General features: G+C 46.6%; 1 pseudogene; it reads right to left on the bottom strand.

Moving 5' to 3' along the window:
• Positions 1-23,783, bottom strand: part of LOC114235985 (protein enabled homolog) — a 32,984-nt pseudogene that overhangs the window by 8,067 nt on the left and 1,134 nt on the right.

The raw sequence follows: 23,783 nt of genomic DNA, 5'->3' as shown, positions 1-23,783 counted from the left end.
AGCAGTAATTATTACACAAGAATACCTATGACTAATTTTCCCATCCTGACCCCTAGCCAGAATGTGATTTATCTCTACTCTAGCAGAAACCAACGGAGTCCCATTTGATTTAACCTATATTTGGCTTCAATGTAGAAAATGTAGCAGGCCTGTTCACTCTATTCTTCCTAGCAGAATATGTCAATATCATTATAATAAATATTTTCACAACAATCCTATTTTTAGGAGCATTTAACAACCCCTACATGCTAGAATTCTATACAGCCAATGTCATCATTAAAACACTCCTCCTAACAATCTCCCTTCTATGAATTCAAGCATCCTGCCCACAATTTTGATGAGATCAGCTTATATATCTCTTATGAAAAAATTTTTACCACTAACATTAGCCCTATGTGTATGAGAAGTTTCACTACCTGTCATCACATCAGGCATCCCACCACAAATGTAAGAAATATGTCTGACAAAGAGTTATTTTGATAGAGTTAATAATAGAGGTTTAAACCCTCTTATTTCTAGAATCATAGAAATTGAACCTACCCTTAAGAATTTTAAATTCTTCACGGTAAAGTCAACTAACTAGCTATTGGGCCCATACCCCAAAAATGTTGGTTTATATCCTTCCAGTACTAATAAACCCTCTTGTGTTTACTATCATTCTACTAACCATTATCTCAGGAATTATAATTGAAATAACAAGCTCACACAGGTTACTATTATCCCCATTCTAATTAAAAAAAAAAAATTTAACCCATAAGTGTGAACAATAGCACAAATACCAGTAGAAAATCTAAGGCAACCCAGTTATCTAATAATACTTGGGCTAAGGAATTTAGGGGTATCTGTTGTGCTGCAGTGCAGTCTTTTTGGCTGTTTGACCAGTGGTGGCTGATAAATTTCTGATCATCGTTTTGTTTACATACACTCCTGCATTAGGAACCAAGATTACCAAAAGATTTGCCACTGGTATCTTGGTATTTTGCTAACATAGATTGCTTGACTCTTTAATGAAGAGAGAAAGGAGATTCATTTATTTCCTGATGTGTAGACAATGGGATAACATAATATTCTAATAAATATAAACCTTCTATTTGTCAGCTATTAAGACATTTTTCAATTAAGTAAGGGACAGAGGAAGGGGGTCCTGGGGTAAGTATGGCTCAGTCTCTAGGGACTGAAGATAGTATCAGACAAGGAATGGCCATATTAATACGTTGAAGAATTTAAACCTGAAAGATTAGGTCAGAGAGAGGTTGGTCTGGGTGAGTGGTAACATTAGCAACATCTGAAAAGTCAGTGACAGGTATTATGAGGGGTCTATCCCAGTAGCTATGCTTTGTGACAACTTTACTAAAGAATTTTCTTTCCATCCTCAATATTGGGGCAAAAGTATAGCTAGAAGTAAAAGAGTAACTTTCAGTTTTGATAGGGAGACAAACATTTGAATAACAGTTCAATCGAACTAGTAGGATGGGTCTTACAGGCTTGGCCTGGATTCTTGGGTCAGCTGTCCACCACTGTTGTCATCGTCTTCTCGTCCTGGCTTGATGGTTGTTTTAAGGTGAGTTTGAGGTCAGCAGTCCCCTCTATAGACCAGTCTGATGCAGAGGCCCTTTTTAAGTGAGAAATAAAATTTGAGTTAATTCCCTTCAGTTTTACTGTGCATGAGCTAGTTTAGAGTACCTGATAAGGATCCTTCCTTTTAGGTTTGAGATAGTCCTTTAAATGATATCTTTTCCAGTATGCCCAGTCTCCTAGGTGCAGGTCATGGAGCATCTAATCTTCATCCGAAGATAGAACACTGTGATCGGCTTCAGAAGCAAGCTTGGAATATCCTGTTAATAATTCAATTAAACTTTACAATAATGTGACATAACAAAGTGGCATCTCGGATGTAGGCAGTAAGTACAACACCTCAGTACATATAAAACCTCAATATCCACAAAGGTATATCACTGAAACTTAATTTTTCTATATAAATTATCTTCATTTTGACCAAACATAGTCAGATTAAGACTAATTTGTTTGCAGAATAAATCTGGTTTTTATACACTTACCCTGATTATTTAGGTAAGTGTAATTGATCATATAGGCCCTTTTAAATTTGGCTTTATATCAACTTTTCATAAGGGATCTCAAATTGAACTTTTAAAAGGCCTCTCAAAGCCAGGAAAGCCATGCCATTAGATTCTACCTGCAATACCTACAGATTTAGGTGGATTCCTCTCTAACTATGTTCCAAAATATCTTGAGGTTCTTATTTCCGCCAGGAAGTGGGCTTCCTTTTTCACCTGGAAAGGCTGCGAGGAACCTAAGAGATCCTACATTCAGGAGGAATCAGGTAGAAAAGATAAATGCTTCAGTTCTGCTTACAAAGGAATAATTTACCAAATTGCTGTAAGTCATACTTTGCTTAAGGGGAAAGGTTTCCTTATATCTGGAAAACAAAGATGAAAAGCCAGTAATATTTCAGACAAAAAAATCATAAAAATTATAATCATATTTATAAGCTCATTCAATCCCATATAATTAATTTTTGTTCTGCTTGAGTCCAGTTTTCCCATTAGTTTTGGTGACCTTCCTGATGATTGAGGATATTTTTTAAAAGTTTTTGAGGTTTTTGTTAAGGCTTATATGATTTGTCACATGATGTGGGTGCCTTGTTCACTGGAGATTGTGGAAAGTATATCCCAAGTGGAAAACACATTTTCCAACAGTTTCTTTGTCATTGTGAGGGCATCAGCCTTGCAGCCAGGGAAGGCCTTTAATCCATCAAATAGAAATGGGGTTTGCCAGGAAGCCAGGAAAAGCCAAGCAGCCGTCTTGGTTTCCCATATCCCGGACTGTTTAATTCACAGCTATTGTTTACCCATCTTAATTTCTCTGATTTAGGAGCAGACTGTTGCCATGTTATAAGGGCATCAGGATGGCAAGAGTCTGACAATGAGGGGTTAACTTTCTGTAGACACAGAATGGACTTCACCTACAAGTGCCATCAGCTCTGTTGTTGTTGCCTTTGCATGAAAGAGCATCTCCCTGATACTCGGGGGTTCAGTCCCTTTAGTGTGAGCCTCGATTTTGATGACAAAGAAACATTCTATGTCAGGACATATAAGATTTTCAGGAATTTCATATAATTTCTGGAACATTTACACTATATACTTTAGACATAAAGAAGGCTTAATGTTGACAATGCTTCCCATGTAATATAATAGACCAAATAAGCATAATTAGTTGAATATCTCTCTCTTTGAGACACTTCAGGACAGTTTCACTTCATTTTCCATTAACTAAATCCATTTTCTTTCTTCAATCCTCCTTTTACTGAAAACACACATCTTTTTTTTCCTTGAATACTCAAATGTTTACCTTATTATTTCTACTAACTTTAATTACATATATAATATTTAACCCTTGAAAACCTTAATCCCTAACAAAAACCAAGAGACAGTCCATTGTGAACTGTCTGTTATACCAGCGTTTCCTGATTGGCAAGCTTATCAACATATTTCAACAACCTTTAGAAACATACATTTTCTCATAGCATGATTTCTTTTCTCAGTGTGGTACAAGACATGTGTCCAATAAACCCAAACATCTTTAGTTTTTCTCTGATAAGACAAAGTAGGTAAATTTAGACATGCTGAGCAATTAATGTTTTAGTATTTTTATCTTAATTGGAAATGATCTGGATAGTTAGTGAATTCCCATCATTTAATTTAATTTAGCACGACTCCAAAGTTTCAAGTTACCCCAAATCTGGACAAACTCTTTTTAGGTATACATACCATAAAGCATAATCATTTTTTTTAAAAAACGTAATCATTTTTAAAGAGTTCACCTAAAAGCTTTTATCCCATTTATCTCAATTTTATTACTTATGAAAATATCACCATAGTAAGTTAATTTTCTTGTTGACAAATTTTGTAACAGGTAGCATGAGCTTATTGACTTTTAGGAAACCTAGGTACCAAATAAAAGTATTATACTTCATACTGATGACCCTAAAGGCATGTTTGTATTCATCAAACCAACAACTTAAACTTATTTTCATTTACTGAAGATTAATCCTAGATCGCATGCTCCTCTAAAAATTTGGGTTAGCTTTTTGTTACAATTAGAAATATCTGATTTGTAAATGCTTATTTTTAAGTCAATTAAATAGAGCTCTTTAATGAATTCATTTTGATGATATCATCCGGAAGTAGAATAGAAATATCTGATTTGTAAATGCTTATTTTTAAGTCAATTAAATAGAGCTCTTTTATGAATTCATTTTGATGATGTCATCCGGAAGTAGAAACATACTTGTAACGTACATACAGACATACGCACATCCAGATAGACAGAGATCTCGTAGTTTTCCTGCCTGAGTTTTAAAAGGCCTTTTTATTCCCTTCAGTTTTACATTCTACTAATTGAGCCAAGGCCGTAGTCTCAAACAATGTGGGCTGCGTTCGCATTTCAAGGACATGATAAGAGTCATAATTACAAGTTTTCTCCTAGGAGTACTTTTATTCTTACAGGGTCAGAATTTTGAAAAGATGTTGTATCAAGCCAGCTTTCTTTAACTGTGCACATAAAAATCAGTTTTGAATGTCAAAAAAGTTCCATCCTGGCCATTTTTGGATTAGGTAAGTACTTGTGTTAGCTCCATACCAGTTGTCAAAGCCAGCTAGAGTGTCAGTGGGTGGATGCCAGCCGGGGAGCTGGTAGGTTTTAGAAGCACAATTTCCCGCTTTCTTCTAGTTTCATTCTATTATAAAGTACACATCTAAAATTAAATTTAAATTTCCAATTTTAAGCCATATTTTTAAAAAGTCAGCCAACACAGTTCACTCCAAAATTTCTTCCAGGCCTTCCTGCTTAGAAATTCCCCCAGGTCCTCTGTTTAGGAATCCCCCCCTAGGTCCTCTCCCTAGAAACTTATCCCTAGGACCTCTTCACCTAGGAAATGTACCAGTATCCCCTTAAGACTCCAAGTCTTAAGATAACAGCTCAAATAAAAGTCAAACTGTCACTTAGCACAAGGAGATCCAGATATGAGGAAGAACTCACCAAAGCACCTGAAGGGTGCTTTGAAGCCGGAGGGGCTCAAAGGGCCCAGGCTTGGTCTCCCGAGCACCGGTCCAAAGTAGATCCAGGTGACCTCAGGCGGGTTTTTCTGATATCCTGCCGACTATGCCAAGTAATTTCAGTGAAAATAATCAATAAACAATCTAGAATAGGAATAGAAAAGAGTTTTGTTTTATAAAAGAGCCAATCTGAAGACTATAACCCAGAAGACAACCTCTCAGATAACTCTGAGGAACTGCTTCAGAGAAGCATGGTTTTCAGTACAGTTTTATATCTCGCCAGAACAAAGGACATTAAAGTCAGGGATACATTCCTTCAAGGTTTCAAAAATAAATAAAAAAGAAAAAGAAAACCACACATGTACACAACAAGTCAGTATGACCTTGACACCTGGGAAAGCATCTTATCATTGAAGGGTCTTACCAGCATTGGCATCCCAAGAAGGGAGGCATTTAATCTTTATTTTTAACATGAACATTCTTTACTTCTGGTCACTGTGCCCTTTTCTTTAAACAATTAAAGCAGGTGAACAATGTATGTTTGATAGCCCACAAACTGGCTATTTTTAAGTTAGCATAAAATTTGAGTTAAATCATGTATAAGCCAGAATGACTTCCCCGTACCTCAATATGTGAACATTTCTTTCATCAGTGCAGAATAACACTATCTTCTTACTACTTACGCCCAGCTCATGTACTGCAACACTGTCATTATCACACACATTAAACAAAACACCTTTCAACACAATCCTTATCATTACCATCATATTATCACTGGGAGGTCTCCCACCCCATCAGGGTTTTTACCAAAATGAGTAATTATCCAACAGAAAACAAAAAACAATCACATCATTCTGCCAACACTAACAGCCATCAGAGCACTACTCAACAGGTATTTCTGCTTTCGGCTAACATACTCCATATTACTAACTATATTCCCTTCAATAAATAACTTAAAAATAAAATGACAATTCAAACATACAAAACAAATAAACTTCCTATCATTACTAATCCTCAATATCCACACTATTACCACCCTTAATACCCATTCTATCAGCGCTGGACTAGGAATTTAGGTTAGTATAGACCAAGAGCTTTCAAAACCCTAAGCAAGTACAATTTACTTAATTCCTGAAAATAAGGATTGCAAGACACTATCCTACATCAATTGAATGCAAATCAAACACTTCAAGCTAAATCCTTACTAGACTGCTGGGCTTCCACCCCACAAAATTTTAGTTAACAGGTAAATTCTCTAGTCAACTGGCTTGAATCTAATTCTCCCACTGTCAAGAAAAAAAGAGGTGGAAGAAGATCCAGCAGAACTGAAGCTGCTTCTTTTTTTTAAATTAAAATAAATTTTTTATACATCTTTATTGGAGTATAATTGCTTTACAATGGTTAGTTTCTGCTGTATAACAAAGCGAATCAGCTATACATATACATATATACCCATATCTCCTCCCTCTTGCGTCTCCCTCCCACCCTCCCTATCCCACCCCTCTAGGTGGTCACAGAGCACCCAGCTGATCTCCCTGTGCTATGCGGCTGCTTCCCACTAGCTATTTCACATTTGGTAGTGTATATATGTCCATGCCACTATCTCATTTCGTCCCAGCTTACCCTTCCCCAACCCACCATGTCCTCAAGTCCGTTCTCAACGTCTGCATCTTTGAATTTGCAGTTCAATTTGTTGATTCACCCCAGGGCTTGACAAAAGGAGGGCATAACCTCTGTCTTTAGATTTACAGTCTAACACTTGCTCAGCCTTTTTACCTATGTTCACAAACCGCTGATTATTTTCAACAAATCACAAAGATATCAGGACTTTATTATTTGGTGCTTGAACTGAAATAGTAGGCGCCACTTTAAGTCCATTAATCCGTGCTGAGCTAGGCCAACAGAGTGCTGCTTGGAGCTGACCAAATCCATAATGTAGTCGGAACATGCATTTGTCATAATTTTCTTTATAGTTACACATATTATGATTGGAAGGTTCAGAAACTGGCTTGTCTCCGTAATAACTGGGGCACTCAATTTAGCATTTCCCTGAATACATAATATAAACTTTTGACTACTTCCCCCATCAGTCTTACTCCTACTTGTATCATCAATAGTAGAAGCTGGTTCTGGTACCGGTGGAACGGTGTATTCAGCCCTAGCCGGCAGTCTGGCCCATGCAGGAGCCTCTGTCCACCTCACCATTTTCTCCTTACATTTAGTAGATGTTTCCTCAATTCTTGGTGCTGTTACTTTTATTACTGCCATCTTTAATATAAACCACCAGCCATTATCCCAATATTAAACACCATTATTTGATCTGCCCTAATTATAGCCGTATTACTATACTTATCACTCTCAGTTCTAGCAGTTGGGATTACCACACTGTTAACAGATCAAAATCTAAACACTGCTTTCTTTTACCCTACAGGAGGAGACCCAATCCTACACCAACAGCTATTTTGATTCTGTGGTCACCCTGAAGTCTATATTCTTATCCTACCAGGGTTCAGAATAATCTCCATATCATGACATACTATTTGGAACAAAAAGAGCCTTTCAGATATATGGGAACAGTATGAGCCATGTCCACTGGCTTTTTAGGATTTATCTTGTGGGCCCATCATATGTTTACCGCAGGAATAGATGTTGACCCATGAGCATACTTTACATCAGCTACCATAACTACTGCTATTCCTTTAGCAGTAAAAGTGGCTGATTAACAACTCTTCATAGAGATTATGGTATAGTATAGCATAATGAGACTTATGCTTTATTTTTCTTTTTACAGTAGGTGGTTTGACAGGAATCATCTTAGCCAATTCATCCCAGGACACTGTCTTCCATGATACAGACTATGCAGTAGCACATTCCAGTATGTAATGTCAATGGGAGCAGTCTTCACTATTACAGGAGGCTTTGTACACTGATTTCCACTAACCTCAGGTTATACACTTAACATGAGCAAAAATTCACTTCACAATTTTATTTGTAGTAGAAAATATGATTTTTTTTCCCCTGCAGCACTTTCTTGGCTTTTCAGGGATGCCACGACTTTACTCCAGTTACCCTCATGCACACACATAACAAGAAATATTTCACTCATTCATCTCATTAACAGCAGTAATGCTAATAATCTTCAAATTTTGAGATGTATTTGCATCTAAATGAGAAGTTTCAGAAGAGGAATTAACTACTACTAACCCAGAATGGCTACATGGATGCCCTCCACCATATTCTATACTTGAAGATCATACCTACGTAAATTTAAAATAAGAAAGGAAGGAACTGAATCCTTCTCAACCAGTTTCAAGCCAACACCATAACTATTATGTCTTTCTTAATAAGTGAGATAATAGCAAAAAATTATGTAACTTTGTCGAAGTTGAATCATAGACAAAAATACTGTATAACACGATGGCAAATCCATTTCACCTAGGCTTTCTAGATGCAACATCACCTATTATGGAAAAACTTTTACATTTTCATGATCATACATTAATAATCACTTTTGAAATAAGTTCTCTAGCCCTCTGTATTATTTCACTAATACTGACAACTAAACTGACTCATGTACACACAATAGATGCACAAGTAGAGACAATGTGGACCATGTACCGGCCATCATTCGAATCTTAATTGCCCTATCCTCATTACGAATCTTTTACATGATACATGAAATCAGTAACCCTTCCCTAACCGTAAAAACTGTGGGTCATCAATGATACTGAAGCTACGAATACACAGACTATGAAGATTTAAATTTTTATTCCTCTATAATCCCCACATCAGACCTAAAACCAGGAGAATTATGACTAATTCAACAACGAAGTAGCATAGTCATTGAATATTAGTTCCATCTGAAAATGTTTTATACTCATGAGCTGTTTCTTCTTTAGGCCTAAAAACAGATGCTATTCCAGGACGCCTAAATTAAAGAACCATAATATCGACGGGACCAGACCTATATTGTGGACACTAATCAGTAGAAATCATTTTCCTTCATTCAAAGACAGGACAGAGGGAGGTGGCGTGAGGCACGGGGTGAATCCAGAGCCCACAGAGGATGTGCTCTCTGAGCTCCAGGACAGGAAGGGGGTCTCTGGGGTCCCGGGCCACCCACCACTCCCTCCTGAGCGGGGTCTTGGGAACATTCTGTCCGTGATGTGGCAGCCTGAGCATCTGTCACGGCCCTCACGCTGTGACCGCCCCCCAAGCTCCAGGGATCGCATTCCACACTCTGTGGGTCCACCCTGCAGGGTCCTTCCTGCTGCAGGAGCAGAGACCACCCAGCTAGCAGCCTTCTCCCCAACCAGCAGGAAGAGCAGGTGGAAGGCGGGGCACCAGAGGAATCTCACTCACTCAGACATCAGTGTCCCAGGGCTGCCAGTGTGGACAGCAATGATGCAGATGAGGAACAGCCCAAGAAACGGGAGCGGGAGCGGAGGGCCCCAGAGGCGGCGGGTCGGGTCCTGGCTCGTCTGTGCCCTGCACACCCTGTCCCTCGTACAGCCTCTTCCTCTTACGCCCTCTCCCTAAATATAGGGTATTCAGATGCAAACAGGCAGAGCTTCAGACTGAAAGTCAGCTCTTCCAAAATGACCGATGGGCAAACACTGCAGGATTCCACTCAAATAGGGGCCCAAGAGTCGACAACTCACGGACCTAAGTGGTCGTTGGTACCAGGGCTTCGGGAGGGGATGGGAAGTGAGACTTTCATGGTTGTGGAATTTTCTAGAGATGGTGGTAATGGCTCCACAACAAGGTGAATGTACCTGATGCCTCAGAAACAAGCGCTTAAAATGATGATGATGGTAAATGGTATGTGATGTGTGTTTTATTTCATTTAAAATTTTAAATTGTCTAGTTAATTGAGACTCCAATCTGACCCCTTTGTTACAAATGTGCACGGTCAAAGCACTGTCCCCCACCTCGGGCACATGGCATGTGGAGGACCATTCTTAGGGGGGGCCAGTCTGTGTTACCTGAGCTGTGTCCACGGGAACCCAGACAGCAGCGACCCCATAGATGAGACATATGATCTGCTATGATATCAACATGATACCACCAAAGGTTGTCACTCAGCAGGAGGACCACCCTGCTCAAAGGTGCCTGTCCTCATATGAACCTGACAAGGTTAAGAGAAGAAAAGGGACCACAGGTTAATCAGGGCAACACCCTCAATTCGGATGTTGGAAATCTCAGAGGGGACAAGACACACTGCAGGCAAAGAGCAGATATGCGGTCTGCACATGAGCCTGACCCACACGGATGGGGTGAGCCCCATACAATCCCCAGACACCGCAACTAGGGTCACACGTCCCCCTGGTCAGGATATCATGGCTGTGCTGCGTGAACCCCCAGCGTGGGAACAAGCCGGGTCCCTGGGACCAGAGAAAAAAGTATAGGGTCTGTCTCCTCTCCTAACACTTGCCCCAGAGAAGTCAGTCCCCTCCTGTTTTCACTTTTGTTTTTAACTTTTTTGTGCTGAAGTTGAACACACTACCTTGGTTCTGACAGGCTCAGTCCTCTCCTGATTTGCTGGGGTGTTGAGAAAACTCACAGGACAGCAGGGCTGAAAGAGAAGGGGCAGGTCCGGACTCTGCTGAGCAGAGATGGTTGACCAGAAGATTACAGAGGCACACCTCACCTGCTGCCGACTGGCTTACACCTAGATCCACATGCCGGCAATCAATTCACCACGTGAACCTGCCTCCCTACTCGCTCTGCGTGTGCTGGTGAATTGGAATAATCATGAGGTAGCCCACCTGAGGAGTCTCCACCAGCCGCAGGGAAGGTGAACCTTGCAGGGGCAAGGACTAAGGCCCCTACCATGGCTCCTTTGGGAGGGCCATGTAACCACACTCAGAGCAGAGCGCTGTCACCCAGACAAGCCCACCTCAGCTCCAGACCCCAGACGTCTGAGCACTGACATTCGGACAGAGGCATGGAGCTTCTCAGTACTGAGGCCAGGCCAGGTCTCCACATCCCCCCGAAGCTCCCAGGACAGAGGCCAGGCCAGGTCTCCATGTCCTAGCGCACACAGAACACGGTCAGGTCTAAACATCCTCACTGTAGACAGCACATGGTCAGGTCTAAACATAGTTTAGACAGGACATGGAGCTGTCTAACCCTACCGTGTAGACAGAACTTGGTCAGGTTTAAACTAGCTTAGGGCTGCTCTCCCAGGAGGCACAGGTCACACATGTGGGGTCTCTCATCTCTGGACAGGGGCTCACCCTCGTGCGGGAACCAGGATGTACATTTCTGAGAGAATAAAGCAACATTGGGCTTGCACACTTTACCCACATCAGGAAACTAAACAAAATCTTTCTGACATTAAACATTTCAACATGCAAAACAAAAACGTTACCAACTTCTATGGCCACGTGATGGTCAGGATCCCGGGGTAACCCTGGAAATTCTTGCAGTGCAGCCCAGTCCAAGAAGTGGCCTGATTCCAGCTTCCCAGGCCCCCAGCAGGAGGCGGCCTCACTGGAAGCCCAGGAAGGGCGGTGCATCCCGCGGGCCAAATCGGGCGAGCACGCTCAGGGCAGCTGAGAGCACCGCGCACAGGTCCTGCTTCCCGGCAGGCGTGTGCCGGGCGGTGAGGGCTCCTACAGCACCCAGCCAGGCGGCTTCGTGCACCAGGGCTGATGTGAGGGGCGAACACAGGGAGAGGCTGGAGCACAGAAGCCATCTGAGCGCAGAACTAATCCACTTCCTGTCTCTATGGGTTTGCCTGTTCTGGATGTCTCATGTAAGTGGAATTAATAAATTGTCCTCTTGTGTCTGGCTTCTTTCTCTGAGCATCGTGTTTTCAAGGTTCATCCATGTTGCAGCCTATGTCAGCGCTTCACTCCTTTTCATGGCTGAGTTAATACTCCCCACCCCCGCCCCCGCACTTTTAACTCTATGATTTATTGTGACTCCCTGCCCACACTGTATAGGGCTGATGAGAAATTCACCTCCCGTCATTCTTGGGCCGTAACCTGCATTTTTAACCAACACCCAGGGGTCCTGTGCAGGAGCTGAGAGCCCAGCCCCACACGGCGCACAGTCATCCTGTGTGACCAGAGCCCAGGAGGAAGGGTGAGACAGGCCTGCATGTCTGGAGGACCAGCCCTGCAGTCTCATGTGAAACCACCTTGCTGGTCAGTGTCCTGTGACAGCTGTCCTCAGGGCACCGTGTGGGGAACACAGAATGGTCAAGGCCACAGCACTGCCTTCAGTTCAGGCCCACCCATTGCAACCGTCTACTTGCAAAGCGCTGAGGCTGCAGCGGAGGGTCCTTCCTGCCTCTTCCAGCTTCTGGGGACTCCAGGCATCCCTAGACCTGTGGCTGCATCCCTCCCATCTCTGCCTTCATCTTCACGTGGCTTCTCCTCTGTGTCTGTCATCTCCCCTCATCTTATAAGGACGCAGTCACACAGGATGAGGGCCACCCCAATGCCCTTGTCTTAACTACTTACAGCACCGGGCCCTATTTCCAAATAAGGTCATGTCCTGAGGCCCTGGGGTCAGGATGGGGCTGTCTCTCTCCATGGGTGGGGGTGGGGTGGGCAGACACAATCCCCCTTCACTCTAAGGTAACAGATCCCATATGACAGGTGTCCTTACAGGAAGAGGAGATCAGGACACAGAGACACCAGGCACGTGCCCAGGACCACCCGAGGTGACCAAGACTCTCCTGAACCATATCTCACCCAGACCCTGTCCTTGGCCTCCACCTTGGCCCCATCCTTGCGGGGCCTGCACAGCCCGGTCTCAGCAAGAATCCTGCTCAGTCAGTGCAGAAATGAGGGCACCAGAACACCCCACTCCAGAATGTGCCTCTTTGGCATGTGGATTACTTTGAGCTAAAGGCCACCAAGAACCAGCAGATGCAGGGAAAGCTCTAGAACACGCCAAAGAGGGAGACAGCAGGAGAAACCAACCCCGCCAACACCTTGAACACGGAGCTTCATTCAGCCTCCGGAACCTGGGAGACAATAAATAAATGCCTGTTGTTTAACCACCTGGTCTGTGGTGTTTGTTATGGCAGCCCCAGGAAACATGGACACCATCCTCTATGGAGAGCGGTGAAGAGCCGGGTTTGCACCTGAGCTCCACCACCAGCGAGCCACCCTTGGACCAGTCACCCCACCATCCGGGCCTCGGTTTCTCACCTGTAAAATGGGATTGGTTATAGTACCCCATCTCACAGGGTCACAGGGTGGATTCTGTGAGCTAAAGCATGTGAGGCACTCAGAACTGAGGCCCACAATAACCTTGCAGCATGTTGGCCATCACCCCGACCCTTCTGGACCCTCTCCTCTGGTAGGGAAGTCTTCCCTCTAGTCTAGAGGAGGCCCATCCACCGGTACCACAACCAGCTGTTATAAACTCTTTGTATACAGCTGAGGGGGTTCAGAATTTGCCACCCCAAATATGTCACTTTGGCATAAGGGTTATTTCGAGTTGAGGTGATTGAGAAGCTGCAAAAAGAAAAACTCTGCCCTCCTCCATCTGCCTGATCCCTTTGTGAGGATGTCCCCCTCCCTCTCCTGTTCCAGGAAGGGAAGAAACAATCTTATCATCTGAGATGGTACTGACTTCAGTCTGCATAACAAACCTCACTAAGTCAGCTCTGTCCTCTCTTATTTTCCCCCACTTACTTACCTTCCCACAACTTCCTGTCCCTAGAAACTGAAACCTGTTTTCCTTTGTCTTGTCACTTCTCCAGAAACTTATCACTCTGTGTTAACATGGCACATAAGTCCTTAAGTCTAACTGTCTCTTTGCATCTCCACTTCTTTTCTGGGCAGGGCTCTGTACACAGACATAAAAAACCTTTTGCTCCTGTTAATCTGTTGTTTGTCAGTTTAATTTGCAGGTCCCTGGGACAGAACATAAGAGAGTAGAGGAAAAATTTTTCATCCCCTACACCACGTCAAATACACCAACAGCCAACCCCCGCTTTGTTCTAGTTCTGCCTCAGCAGCAACAGACACCAACCCTCTCCCCACCTATGAGATACTCAACTAGCACTCCTGCCTCCATCTTCTCTCGCAGCCTGTCCTGTGGCTCCCTCAGTCACACCCTGTCTCATAAATGTCCCCCGAGGTGAGAACCCGAGACCCCAGGCCACCTGGGGGGGGTGTGACATTCCAGCACCAAGTGTCCAGGTGGCTGGCGCTGGACTCTGCCATGCAGCACACCCGGGGGTGACTGCATCCCAGTGCCCTCCAGCTACAATGGCCCGCACATCACCCACGCAGGCTTCTGAAATGCTGGTGGATCAGGGCCAGGGCTCAGACCCCAAAACCCCACACTCAGGGCTCTGTAGTGTGGGATGGCTGCATCATAGGGACCCCAATTAGGAGTGTGGTCAGCCTCAATGTAGGGAGACACACCTCTGCTGTCCTCAGGAGAACAGGGGTGGGTCTGCGCTCCTCCCAACCACGCACCCCAGCGGGCCCCCTTCACAGCCAACTGGAGTACTGACTGGAATCCAAGCCTCCTGGATCCTATCCAAGTTGGGCCAGGTCGCAATGATCCCAGACCGAGGGGCTCAGGTGACTCCTGGGACTTCCCCATTTTGCTTTTAAGGGAAAACCACTGAATTTCAAATGAAAGGAACCAGGACTCACCAACCCAAATGTGCATGTTTGGCATAAGGATTATTCTGAATAGAAGGCCACTGAGAACCAGCAGACTCAGGAAACGCTCTGAGAACAGGGCACAAGCATTCCTTCCATAAAGGAAATTCACATTTATAAAGGAAATGCCCACTTGTAGGGACCTCTTCTTCTCCCACACCTGGAAGAGGAGGCCGCATAACAACTCTCACCAGTAAAAAAAGGCACCGACTTGAATCTACATCACAAGCCCCACTAACACTCTTGTTCACCGGGCTTTCTGGACTGACCTCCCACGGCTTACTACCCCCCCCAACCCCGAACCCCTTCCCTCTGTCCAGCCCATGACGGTATTTCAGTCCCCAATTCTCACTGCCTCTTGAGGAATACTGCTCTATAAACTCCCACACATTCCATCTTTTTTTCCCCTCTTGTTAGTCTGCCTTTTCTCAGTTTAACATCTGGGTTCCAGGCACTGAGCCTGGAAGGGGAGAGGGCGCTGGAGCGGGCTGCCCGCCACCCATCGCGAAAGCCATGTTGGAATCTTCAGGACTGGCGTGAGCCACTGTTAACCACAGCTAGCGTTAGCAGTTAACTTACAGCCAGCCACTGTTAACCACAGCTAGCATTAGCAGTTAACTTACAGCCTTACACTGAATAAACTATATTCAGAGTAAAGGCAGCGAATTCTCAAAACTCACTACCATTACTGTAGACCTCACTGGTTATCGTACTGCATTTACTACCATCTCTGCTCACTCTTGCCCTCTCCCACCCACAGTGTGTGTGGTGGAAACTCTCTCTGGGGTTCTTCCCGGCTCCGCGTTCACGAACATCACATCGGAAACTCGAAACTGCCCACCGTGGGAATATCTACACCACAGAAACGGCAGATGCCACCATCCAGCCTTGGGTGATTGTTTTGTTGATGGTCTAGACTTAGAAAGTGATGGGAGAAGTGTGACTCATGCAGACCGGATGTGCAGGTGTGTGCCTGTGGTGTCGCACTGTAAAGACCGAGAGAACGCTCGGCATCCGAAACCCAGGACGCAATTCAGCAGAGGCTGCTGACGTCATGGAGGAAGGAGTGAGGTTCTACACACGTGGAGTTCGTAGTCTTACTCCTTAATTACAAGAAAATTCCAAGCAATACCAGAACTGCTCTCGTGTGTCGACTAGGGGACCACGAGTGGTGGGGGAACAGGAGCCGGGCAAAAATCCACAAAAGCATCCCGCGAAGCCCTGGTCTCTCTGGAATTTACACCAAAGTCCTGTCCACTAGTATTTTTTGTTAATTGTTTGCTACATCCTGGGTATCAATTTAGCTAATGAACGTATGTGCCCATATATGCACCTTTTGGGGGAGCCCTTGAGAATCAGGATTGTGTGTTATCTGTTATCACATGATATCAGCACAGCATTATCTTTGTTATCTGTGTACCACTGTCCTTCACATCATCTTACATCATAAACTGTGCAGGCATGCTGGCTCTTCTTTCCCTGGAGAGCAGGGTCCTGACCATTGGCCAGTACGTCCTTGCCCATGACCCTGTCACCACCCCCTGGCAGCACTCAGACCCTGAAACATCGGCTGGACTCACACCCAAAACCTAGGTGTCCAGGGGTATGGATTTTCCAGATTTTCACCTCAATTCCACAACTTGCCAAATTGGATAAACACGGCCACTTTGCACATTCAGATGTCAGCAAGGGCAGTGGGCAGAGCTCCTACGAGATGGAAGAGGAGGAAAACATTGTGTCCGACCAGCAGGTCCATGATTTTGGCCGTGGTGAAGCCGACACCCTCACTTGAGAACCAGACAAGGATGCCGTTGCTTCAGGACGTCTGCGTCCGGGCACCGTCACCACAGGAGAAAGGGTCACCCCAGTGGACCTCAGCCTCACTCATGCCTGAGTGAAGAAAAGAATGAAGGAAGGAAGGAACTGGTGGTAACCCAGCAGGGCGTCCACAGGGACCCCAGCCCCTCCCCGAGAGAAATTCCAGAGTCACTCCCAACAGGGAGCTCACCCGACACCTGCATTGCAGGCCCTCACACACGCTCCTTGACCCCAAACATGAATATGTTGAGTAAACGAACAAATGTCACTCCCAGATACAGTCACAAGAGCCCCTACCTTTTAAGATTACCCCTGTACCAGAGAAGCACGTAGACATTTCTACTTATAGGAATCCAGTGTTGCTGCAGGAAAATCCATCAAAAACGTGGACTTGAAAACGGAAAGATCACCCCTTCCCTGTACCTACCGCGTACCTCCCCTAGGCCCAGCCACCTGCTCCGCATCCTCAGGCACACACACCTGATCGATGTGCCTGTGACTAACATCAGTGGCAGCTGTTCCGGAAGTGGGGACGGCGGTGGTAATTGTTCCACTACAGTACTCGCATATTGCTTTGCAATTTGAATCCTCAACCGAGTGAAATAACTCCTGGGGCCTCATCTACACTGAGACAGAACAAAAAACATCCACCCACAGTGCAGATGCATTTGCAAAGCAGGCTGGGGAACTCGGTTCCTACACAGCCCACCCGGGACGCACAGTAGGCAGTGTACAGCAAATCCAAATCCGAACCACGGGGCTTAATTTCCCTGGAGAATAAAGGAAGACTCCCTTCTTCCCCTTTTGTAGGACATTTACTTTAGAAAATATGGGAATTCCTTCTCTGTCTCTTTGAAGCGTGTACACATCTTTTACAGGCAGAACACACCTCTGACACTACCACAGCTCAGAATGTTTCCTGCAGACCTGGGCGTGTGTCTGAAATGTGATGGAGAAGGAAACCCCGTCTCCCTGCTCCTGGGAAGAGAGGTCTGAGTCCATTGGGGCCTGGCTCCAACACAACACCGCCTCCATTATGAAGACAACAGTGCTTGTTTACCTGGGAACATGGGTGGAGTGGGTGGTCTCCACTCAGCTGCACGAAGGCTGAGACGCTTCTGTCTCTGCAGCTTCTCAGGGGGGTCTGCCCCGACGCCACCTGCGATGCACGTCACACTATGTTTTCAGGCTGGGTCCAGAGTAAATGGTTTGTGGAATGTCCCCTCCCTCCTGTCACAGTCCAGGTCTGAGTGTCCCTCCGCCTGTCACAGCCCAGGGTCTGGATGTCCCCTTCCTCCTGTCACAGCCCATTGCCTTTCGACAATGTTGAAGGTGACCTAAAGGTCCAGAAATCCCTTCACCCTCTGTGTCTGGGAAATGGCTTCCTGAAAAGACCCTTCCCCACAAAGACTCTGCTGAGACTCAGGAGCCCCCCTTTCCTGATCAGGCCACACAGATCCAGTCCCTCCCCGGGCTCATCTGCCAGGAGCTGACCCGCTCCTTCCCAGGATCTGTCAGAACAAGGGCTGGTGACCCACGCGTCCCCCTCCTCCCCGGCCCGAATTGCAGACGTTGGGTCAGAAGCCCCACTCAGGGCACCTCCTGAGTCGGGGCCCTTGATCCACGTGCCGTCAGGCCACCTTTCGTGCCAACCCCTCACCTGGGCCTTCATACTTGTGTATATTTACTCCTCTCCACAGAGAAACCGCCTTTGCCCCAACTCTCCAGATGCTTCCAGACCTTGTCAGGAATTATCTCTATAGTCATAGCCACCCCTCTACAGCAATAGTCCTCCCCTATTGCTATATCCCCCCTCTACAGTAACAGTGCTCCTCTGTTGTTATAGACCCCACTCTCTAGTAACATTCCCCCCTCTACAGTTACAATGCTGCTCTATTATCACAGTCCCCCCTCTGCAGTAATAGTCCTCCTCTATTATAACAGTCGCCTCTGTACAGTAACAGTCCCCCCTCTACAGTGATAGACCTCCCTCTATTGTAACAGTCTCACCTGTACTATAATAGGTCCCTCTCAACAGCAATAGTCGTCCTCTTTTGTAATAGTCCCCCCTCTATGGTAAGAGTTCCCTCTCTACAGAAATAGTGCTGCCTCTATTGTAATAGGCCCTCTCTACAGAGTGGTCCCCTCTATTGTAATCGTCCCCTTTATTATAATTGTTCCCCCTGTATTGTCATAGTCTCTCCTCTATTGTAACAGCTCCCTGCATTATCATAGTGCCCCCCATTGTAACATTCCCCCCTCCACAGTAATAGTCCCCCCACTACAGTAGTCCTCCTTTACTGTATGAGTCCCCTCTCCAAAGTAATATCCCCCCATTGTCAGAGCCCCCATTTATTGTCATCTTCCCCCCTCTATGATATTAGTCACCTCTCTACACTAACATTGCCCCTTGTACAGATATAGTCCTTCCTCCACAGTAAGGGTCCCCCCTCTGTTGTAATAGTCCCTCCCCCTACTAGTACACTCTCATCCCCTTGTAATAGTCCCCCTTCCTCCTCGCAATAATTCTTTTGAAATACAAGTCTCCTTTCTAACCCAGACTTGATTTTATTTTATAGGCCTCAAGGGACTGCAAGGGTGACATACAGCAAAACAGTTATTGCAGGGCCCAGGCATGGGTGGTGTAGAGGCGCCTGTGGATGTATGTCCCCCATCATGTAGGCCACCTGTTAGTGTGCCTGTGTCACCACCATGGGGCACCTGTGTGTGTGACTGTCACCACTGTGGGGACACCTGTAGGTGTTTGTCTGCATCCCCATCACAGAGGAGACCTCTCCCCAAACACAAGTCACATGACACTGAGGGTGTCTTGTCAACTCCTGTCCCCATGTCCCCAGGCCTCTCCCCATAATTCAGGTCACCTGAGCTCTGAGTGTCATGTCCCCTCCTGTCCCACATCCCCCAGTTTCATCAGAATCTGGGTCACTTTGTAACAAGTCCCTCATCCTCCCATTTGCCCCCGCCTGAGAAGGTCATGGGTTTGTCCATGGTGGGAGGAAAATCATCCCATCGCCGTGGAAACCAATCCTGCACCTGCCAGGCACTCACCTCCTCCCAGGTGCACAGGTGTGAGTTACCCACCCTCTCCCTCGACTGCAGACCCCAGCTCTCTGGTTTCCAAGTACAGATTCAGGTGTGCTCAGCACTAGCGCAATCCCAGAACCGCCCAGGCGATCCCCGCTCCCCAGGTGCAGCCCCAACCTCGAGCCCTGGGACAGCACCCCTGGGAGTAAGCCAGGTGGCCCCCGCACACCCCGATGCCTTCCCCACCCAGCACTTCCTCAGCTGGATCCACTCCACCCTTTGCCTTCTCAGTCAACATGGGGCTCAGGTGAGCACAAGGAGACACTTGCACAAAATGCAGTGGGTGCAAGATGAGCTAAGGCCCCAGTCCCGCTGACCCTCCTGGGTGACCAGGTGAGAAATCTGAGGCGCCAACCTGTGACTGTGGCAGCAAGGCTCCTTCTGTGTCCACGCTCACCTGCAGGTGGTGACTGGCACAGAGTAGACACTCAGGAAATAGTTCTCAGGTAAAGGAACGGATGGACGTGCACACTGCTGGCAAACCCACTGGAGTTCCCATCCTCCTCCTCAGCTGGGCCCCCGAACGCTCAGCGGGCTCCCCAAATGCTCACCAGGCCCCCCAAAATGCTCGCCAGGCGCCCCCCAGATGCTCACTAGCCCCCTGAATGCTCACCAGGCTCCCCAAGTGCTCAGTGGGCTCCCCAATCTCCAGGCCCCCAGAATACTCTGCGGGCCCTCGAACACTCAGCAGTCTCCCCGAATGCTCACCAGGCCTCCTGCACACTCACTGGGCCCCCCAAATGTTCACCAGTCTCCCCAAACACTCAGTGGGCTCCCCAAACACTCAGCGGGCTCCCCAAGTACTCATCAGACCCCCTGAACGTTCAGTGGGCTCCCCAAATGCTCACCCACACCCACCTGCCCAGATTAGATGACCCTGTCCCCGCAGCATAAGGACAGGAAAGGAGGCCTCAGCCAACAAGTTCGTGCCTGACCCAGACCTGTCCTACCGACTAAGTTCGCGGCACAGCAGACAGTGGGCTTGTCAAAGCCCCCCGTGAGCCACTGTCCAGGGGCTCCTGCCGGCTCAGCGGCTCTGACCCAGCGGGGCTCCTACCCTCTGAGCTGGGAACGCTGGAGCCTGCGAGCGAACGCTTCACCCTGGGGGCCCCTGCCCCCCCCCCACCCCGGCGCCCTCCAAGCTCTCCTGCTGCCCCTCCAGCCCCTGGGTCCCAGGAAGGAAGGAGGAGCCAGGACCTGAGGGGAGCGCGGACCATCCTTCACCACCGCCCCATCTCGAGCCTCTGAACTGAGACAGGCAGGCGGGACTCACCACGACAGCTGACTTCAGGAGCGTTTCTGGCTGCAGCTCCACCGGCTCTCCCTGTCCCTCTCTGGGGGAGCCTCAGGTGCTTGCCGGAACACTCCTGGGCCGTGATTGGATGTGAAACGCCCACTCCTGTGAGGGTGCGGGAGGAGCCACCTCCCAGAGCTGACCTGCCCCAAGCGCAACACACGGAGCAAACCCCCAACTTCAGAAGGGACGTCATTGTGGGGACAGCACTGCCCAGCTGGAGGGTCCACGGATCCTCTCCGCAGGGACCAGGAGCTGAGAAGTGGAGAAAGGGAGCCACTACTCCCTCAGAAGACTTAAATGTGTTCTCTAATTTAACACAAAACTTCCCATTACAACACCCTCGTCAAATCAAAGAATCAAGATAAAATTGGAAAGGGCAGATTACAGCTGAATAAATGCAGCCTTCCTAACAGCCAAAGAAGATGCTGTCGACGGTGCCGCTGTTGTCTATGAAGAAAACAAAAGGAGGCTCACCAGCCTCCCTATAGTCACGGTGTACTCTGAACATTCCAGGTCTCCTTGAGACAAAAAGACAAAGCACCTCAGCCTCCTGAAAGATAAGCCATTGCTGCATTTCACCAAAGCCAGATCTTTCTAAAGATATCCATAGCATGTTGGAGGTAGAGAGGATATTACACTCATCAAATCCAGTATCCTCCAGGTGGCCCATATGATGCTAACAGCTTTCTCAGAAGAGACGGTTTGTAGTCAACACTATCTGTGGCTCGTTGTTGTTTTTCTGACCCCACGGACTTCTCAGAGCCTCGTGGTTGCTAAAATGCACAGTTTTATACATTTTACAATATTAATAGAATGCATATCACAATATATAATACTATAGATAAACTTTAATATTTATCATGTTAAAATTCTTATGTCATGTACATAATATATTATGATATATCTTTTAGATATTATCTATATAAACTTTAATATTATACTTTTGGGGGGCGGGGGCGTTGGTTTGGTTTTTTGCCGCCACTCGCGGCTTGTGGGATTTTAGTTCCCTGACCAGAGACTGAACCCGGGCCCTTGGCAGTGAGAGCAGAGTCCTAACCACTGGACGTCCAGGGAATTCTAATATTATAGTTTGAATACCCCATGGAGTATGCAGGTCTTTGTTTTTTTTTAACAACTTTCCTGACCCCAGAAAAGCTGTTACAAAGACGGTTTTTAGAGCACCCTCAGTAATACAGATGTAGTCCAATTGCCTTGTTTAACAGTTTAAGAAACAGAGACACAAGATTGATGCCAATTTCCCAGGGGCAGTGCCAAGATCAGCACACAAATATCCTAATTCCCAGTGTCCTTTCTTCTCTGCCACTTAACTTCTTTCTAATGAATACGGGTCTCTGGACTTGGACAAAAGGCCTGTGCAGGTATCCATTCAAGAAATCTGACCCCTCAAGTTGGAATGTAACGTCTGACATAAATGATGTATTTAATCCCCATAAACTATGCACTAAACATTACGTAAAATTTTGGATTTGGCTTATAATTGGGGTATTCATATATCGCAGTTCATACGTCACGTGCCCGGGTTTGCCGCAAGAGCCCAGTTTGGTCAGGTGCCAGGCATTACCTCACCTGTGATTTACGGCACTTCCCCGAAGCTTCTTTTACGTCAATTACCAACGTTTATGGCCGGTGACCCTGCTTTACGGCACCCCCCCCCCCGCCCAGGCTTTGTTTACATCAATTTCCCGAGTTTTGCGTCATCCGACCCTGGTTTACATCACCTGGCGCTGCTTTACGGCACCTGACCGTGCCTTACGGTACTTGACCCTGCTTTACAGCACCTGGCCCTGCTTTACGGCACAATCACAGACTTTGTTTATATCAATTTCCCAGGTTTTATGTCACCTAACCCTGATTTATGCCACGCCTGCCCCTCAATCCTGCAAAAGCTGGAGGAGTTCAAAAGCTGGAACTTCCTGTTGATTCCAGGGCCTAACATAGCTTTTGGCATAGAGGCTATCAGTGGTTGTTCAACAGACGGATAAGTGAGAACCTTCTGCTGAGGGAGGGGTGTGGGGATGTAGGACCCTATGGGGCCTTCCTGAGACAGGCCTTCCCCCATATCCTCTGCTTTAGCTCCTCTCTGAAGTCCTTAGATGACAGTATTTGATGCACATTTCCTGAGTTGTTTTGCAGATCTGAACCCCCGGCCCCGCCCACCACCACCACCACCAGGTGGAAGAACTACTTGATGACCATGAGCACATAGCCCCAGGCCTCCGGGAGCCTAAGGCTTGATAATGTTAACCCCTGTGACACCACCCTGCTACCTCGCCATCAGCCAGAGAACTGTGCACAAACTGATCACATACCATTTGATCCACCCCTCCCTCACCTGGCTTTTAAAAATGCTTTGCTGAAACTCTTCGTGGACCTCGGGGTTTTGGGGGGCATGAGCCACGTCTCCCTGCAATACACCCTTCTCTGCTCCAAACTCCGTTTCGGTTTGTTTGGCCTCACTGTGCATCAAACACACGAACTTGTGCTAACAGGGACAGGAGAAAGAGGCTCAGACGGAAAGGGGAGAAGGAAGTTTGTGGAGAACTCTCACGAGAAAGGGCACAGGGATGAGAACAGCCTGCGCACCAAAATACCATGGCTTTTACATGCTCCGTATTCACGACCACCAGCACCACTTTCCAGATGCCAAAACCCACGCAGGCCTGCAGCTTGAAAACTGCAAGCCCAAGAGTCAAGCCAGGTATTTCTGGGTCTAGAGTTCTGCCTCTAGAGAAACAAAGGGCAGTCAGACTGCAGAGAGCCTGTTAGGCTGTCCGGCCAGTGGGCCACCCAGCCAGGCTAGAAGTGCCCCATCACGTGCTGAAGGCA

Source organism: Balaenoptera acutorostrata, chromosome 19 (genome assembly GCF_949987535.1).
Source record: "Balaenoptera acutorostrata chromosome 19, mBalAcu1.1, whole genome shotgun sequence".
Taxonomy (NCBI): domain Eukaryota; kingdom Metazoa; phylum Chordata; class Mammalia; order Artiodactyla; family Balaenopteridae; genus Balaenoptera; species Balaenoptera acutorostrata.
Note: the sequence above shows the minus strand (reverse complement) of the source record. Positions and strands in the feature narration are given on the sequence as shown.